The sequence below is a fragment of the Quercus robur genome, chromosome 2 (assembly GCF_932294415.1).
Source record: "Quercus robur chromosome 2, dhQueRobu3.1, whole genome shotgun sequence".
Lineage (NCBI taxonomy): Eukaryota > Viridiplantae > Streptophyta > Magnoliopsida > Fagales > Fagaceae > Quercus > Quercus robur.
The window spans coordinates 2,497,831-2,503,835 of NC_065535.1; positions in this window are offsets into that span (position 1 = coordinate 2,497,831).

Sequence of the window (6,005 nt, forward strand, 5' to 3'; positions counted from 1 at the left end):
TACTGGACCCCTTGAGATGATGACACATGTCACTATCTGACTGAGTCTAGTGCATTGGAAGTATTGAACCTAATTCGGGCCCTAATTTATTTGGTTTTTATTCTCAAGATATGTTGTGAAATACTTTTCTCCACAATCTTCACAATGCATTCTAGTTGGGGAACCGGATTTGACTCTAGAGTGTCAAAGTTTATAATGCACACATATGCAGGTAACACATTCGATATAATAGAAAAATGGATTCAATAATTATTAATCATTAAAAAAACACTAAATAAATAAACGTTTATTTAATTGTTTATACAAAATTTTCATGAAAACAACAAATATAACCATTTTTAAAAAGTACTGTAGGGTTATATTATTTTTTAATTTTATATAATTGATCAAAAGTATGTCTTCCCTTTTCTTCTTTTCTTTTACTTCATCATCGTTTTCACTTTTCATGTTTTGAACCCTAAAAAACATTAGTGAAATAGGAAATACTTTACTAATTTATGAAACAAAGTTTGACATGTAAGAAAGATAATAGTCAACAAAAAATAAAAAGAAAAATAATGAAAATATAAGAATAATTTAAAATTTTTAAATGGGAGACAAACAAAATGAGACTAGCTAGAAGAGTTCCTTTAGATGGTGAGACGTGAACTGTATTGTTAATACGGCATGTATTAAAATTTTAAAGCCGAAGATTATTATCTCATATGGAGTTAACCCATTGGACCCAATAATCCAAAGCCCAACAAAAAAAAAAAACAAGAAAAAAAGACCTGTACCAAATCATATCAGATGCTTCACAATTCACATCTAAGTGCAATTTAGATTACAAAAGGGATTTTGTTTTCTTGGCTGTTTTTAGAGTCTTATTCTGGTTGAGCTACATTAACGTAGCATTTCAATTTACTTTGGTCCATTTTTATTGTAAGATCTATTAGTAAAACAAATAATTAAATCAGTTAATTTAATTATTTTTGTCCAAATATATTTGTACATGAAGTTATTTAAACTTTTTTTAAAAATTACTATTAATCAAACAATAAGATCTTTTAAATAATGCATCTTATGAATTAAAAAGAACATTTAAACAATATCATTTACTATATAAAAAAAAAAAATTACAAAATGTTATGGTTGGTTAGTTTCACATCAACAACATAATAAACAAATTCTTAGTTATTTTTTAAGTTATACTATAGTTAGTACACACATTTTACTACATATAAGTCTTACAAATCTATATAACATCTAAAATTTGAAACGTCATTTTGAGCTATATTAGGCTATTAGCACAGCATTTCGGTCCAATTTAGTCCATTTGGTCCATCTCGGTTCACTTTGGTCCATTGGGTTCAATTAGGTCCGCTTCTGTTCATTTGGTCTCATTTGGTCTATTTCGGTCCATATTGGTCTATTTGGTCCACTTCGATCTATTTTGAACTAATTGGGCTTTAAATTGATTTTTTTTTTATAGGTTTCCTTTTCAATCTTGGGCTTTTGTGTGTGTTGATAAGCATGAAATTTTATTTTATTTGAGCCAAAATCTTTAGTTTTGATCCACTTTGGTCCATTCATTCTAATTTAATCAACTTTAGACTAATTGGGCCTTAAATTAATTTTTTTTTGTAAGTTGCATTTTCAGTTTTTGGCTCAAAAGTTTTATTTATTTATTTTTGGGATAAAAATTACGAAATTTTATTCTATTTAGGCTAAACTTTTTAGTTTTGGGCTAAAAAATACAAACAAAATAAACATTAGAAATTAGAGACACGGGCCTTTAAAAGGTAATAAAAATGATAAATATTCAAAAGATTACCTTAAAATTCAAGTTTCAATAATATAGGTATTATAATGATATTCCGAAAGAGAAAAAAAATTACAATTTAAACATAATGTAACATGTTACATATGTTTCCTGGAATGAGAGAGTATTTTTTTTTAATATTCTTGGATATGGTTAAATTAGTCAACCAATAATGATATATTTAAAAAAGGTTCTTTAATAATATCTTCTCCATTTATATAAAAAAAATATTATAGTTATTATGTAATTTAAATCTTTTGATTAAAACAATTGTTCACGCTCACAATTTTGATCTAATTTAGAACAATCTTTGACGCTCTCAACTTTGAATTTGATGGGTAAGAAGTGTACACTATTAAGTGTGCAACAAGTTAATAGAGTTAGTTCTTTGGTGAACAATTAGTTGACCGAGTGTATTAGGACTCTATCTTTTGGTTTGCTCTCAAACACAAACTCTATCAGTAAACACTATATAATACAGTTTATTGCTTTGATTAATTGTGCCGCACAATGACAAAGCACAGTAAAGGAGGTTTCGAACTATTTCCTAAGAATTCTTTTTCTCTGATTACGTTTCCAACGTTGTGCTCGTCAAAAGAACATTCAGATGATGCAGTCATGCAAGAACAAGAACAAGCTTGCTCGTCGAAAGAACATTATGATGATACAGTCATAAAAGAACAAGAGCGGGATTACTCGTCGAAAAAACATTATGATGATACAGTCATAAAAGAACAAGAGCGGGATTACTCGTCGAAAAAACATTCTGATGATGCAGCCATGCAAGAAGAACAAGAACAGGTTTGCTCGCCAAAAGAACATTCTGATGATGCAGTCATGCAAGAACAGGCCCTTCAACTTTCTAGAGAGAAGCAACATTACATGCGATTGACATCGTTGTTCTTCAAAGTTGATAATTCGTTTCTTTCTCCGTGGAATTGGAATCCTAGTGCCAATGCAAATACCAATAGCGACGATACTTCAAGTAATGTCAATACCAATCCTAGTGATACAAATAACGATGATAATGGAGAACAACAACTCATGAAATTTCAACCGGGTTCATTCTTCAGTGAAGAAGGGCCATGGACAGTAAAATATTCTGAATTTTCAAGTCGTAAAGTGTAATGAATATAGATGATTATGGAATAATAGTTAAAGTTCATACTTCTAGGATTGTTTGGATTGAGGGGAGAGGAATGCGGAGTAGGGTAATGTTTATGATGAATTGTAATTTTTTTTTTAAAAATAGTAATAAACTTTTTTTTTTTTTTTAAAGTTTTCCGTTATATGCCCAATGTTATGAATTATGATGATTGATAGAAACGTATTTACGGAAATATTCAGACGAACCCTCAATCCATTGGATTACCAAAGAGATAACTTCTTTATTTAAGTTTTACTTTTATGTGATATTGTTCTTTATATATATAAAAGAAAGGTTTTATTTTTAAGGAAGAAATCCCACTGTCATGGACCTAGTTTTGATGGCTAGAATTTCGAAAATTTCCTCAAATTCTAATTCTAATTGTCACTTGAAAAGCTAATTGGGCTTTCTTGTTTAATAAATTTTTTTTTTTTAATTAGGATATTTTTTTCGTTTTCTTTGGGTGGAAGAAAAAACTATTCCTTAGAGTGGAATGAAAGCTTATTTCTTGAATGTATGCAAGACTATCAAGAACAGCTCCAATGTTCTCAAGAAGAGAGATATTGAAGTAGATTGGTTAAGGGAGAATAAAAAGTTTTAATATTTTATGTTGTTTTTTCTTTTCTAGTGGAATTAGGATTTATTTTCTTTTACAAGTCCAATTAAAATCCTTTAAAATATTTTTTCTCTCTTAACCAATTTGCATAAGATATTAAATGCAATTTACATCGCTGTGTGACCCAGTGATGATTTTAATACTACACAAGTAATGGAGGAGCACAACTCAATTAATGCAAATAAGTTGATTGACTTCTGTTGAGGTACAAAATATTACAAGTGTTAAGAATCAAAACAAATAGGCCTCCAAAAATAAGGAAGATCGAATCCGTGAGCCAAGGCCCATTAGAATGGGCAGAAGGAAGCCCAAGTCCATGAATGGGTAGGCCCTGGGCCTTAGGGAAGAAAGAAAAGAAAAGTAAAGGAAGCTTGGCCCAACCCTCAATAAAAGGGGCTCCTAGGGAACCCAGAGAAAAGAAATGGGCTAGATTAGGATACCTTGGAACTGCTAAAACTAGAGAGAGGATCCTTGGGAAGTGTAGGAAGGAATTAGCTGGGACTTGGATAGTTCAAGGAAGCATGCTCATGGACACAAGGAACGAAGAAAGTTATGTCCCATCAGCCGCTCACAACCCAGAAGAAAAGCTTTGGAAACAAATGGTGACTTAGGAACCAGCACCTGATGAAGGGAGCCTGGTACATTAGGAAAAGTAGGAAGGTGAACTATGAAGGAAGGTGGCTGGAGATCTCTCAACATGACAGGAAGGAATCTACTTATTTGAAGAAAAATGATAAAGGGTGAGGCAGCCAAAAAGGGGCTCTGAAAAGTCTCTCTAGAAGTCTTGGAAAGAGAAACAAAAGTCATTCCCATCAGGACCCCCTAAAAGAGGAAGGTCAGCTGAAAACTTTTTGGAGGGAAATCTCAAAAGAAGAATACAATGAGAAATAAGAAGAGAATTAGCCATCAATGTTGCTGACATAACACTAGCTTTGGTACCTAGGGCAGCAAAGGGAAGGAATTAATGGCATACCAAAAACCCTATGAAGGTACTATAAAAGGAGGATTAAGCCATCAGTAAAAGTCATTCAGCAACCATTAATTAGAGCAAAAAAAAAAAAAAAAAAAAACAAAAAAAAGCATTAGAGAGACTCATTAAGCTTCAGAAAAATAGAGAGAAAAGAAAGGCATTGCAAAGGATCCTATAATAAGTGCTTGAGGATACACTTAGATTCAAGGGGATTCAAATCTCACAAGTCTTGGAAACTTAGAAAGAGCTATCCAAGTTTGTGACTTTTGAACTTATTTAAACCTTGTAGCATATCCCAATAAGAAATAGGGTCCAATGTATTTTAAAACTTAATATAATGACATGTCACTTTATTTTCTAAGGATCCTTAGCGTTCTTACTCACTCTTTTGATAATTTTTTATTGTTCCTTAGCCATTTATTTTACAATATGTATATGTTTGCATGAATGAATGTATATGTGTTGTAAGGCCTATGTTTTGTGCACAAATTGGTTCGTAATCAACCTAATATAGCTGTGGTGAATCAAGCCTAGTCCACCAACCAACAAATATAATTTCTTGGGAGTACCAAGACCCCGATTACCATTTGGGCCTGGGTACTATCCAAAACAGGAACCCGCAACTTCATTCAAAAAAAATTTATCTGTCATTTGATTATCTTTTCTGTACATTTCGCTTCCATTTCAATTCCTTTATTTTGCCAAAATCTTCTTATTAATTGAGACAGTTTGGAACCTGACATATCTTGATATTGAGAAACATTGGATAAACGAGTTCTTGACCTAATATCCATCATGTAAGCATGCTGAGTGAAAATTGCAAAAGTTCTTTTGTTCTAATTTATCTTTCATCACTAATTATGTTGTAAAAGCTTTTCAATATAAACTTTACTATCTTGGATCTCAACCAATTTTTTTAATAGATATGATAGAGTGGGATTCGATCCTTGATTACTTATTTGTCAATAAAAGACTTTTTTCTTTCTTTCCCATTTTAGCTAATTAGAATATACTTTAATCTCAAACATTTTAGTTAGTTTTTTTTTTTTTAAATTAAATAATAAAAGAGAGAGAGAGAAAGAGAAAGAAGAGACAATAACAATGATGGCAATTCTTAGTTTTTAAAAAAATTTAAATAATAAAAGAGAGAGAGAGAAAAAAAAAAGAGACAATAACAATGATGGCAATTCTCAGAATCCTACTAAAGGCTCAAGGGTGTTGTTTTGGGGTCATGGGCCTAGGCCACCAAGCCCATCATTTCATCTAAACAAGGCCCACGAGATTACCATTTGGGAAAGAATTGCAAGTTAACCAAATTATATACTCACAAACAGGGGTTTGCATGTATCAAGTTGGAGGGTTCTTTAAATTAACCCAACCAAACCCATCAAATTTTTAGAAACCAACACAACTCTGGTCGAGTTGGAATAATTAGGTAGGTGGGTTGAGTCCCCTTCTTCAATAAATTAAT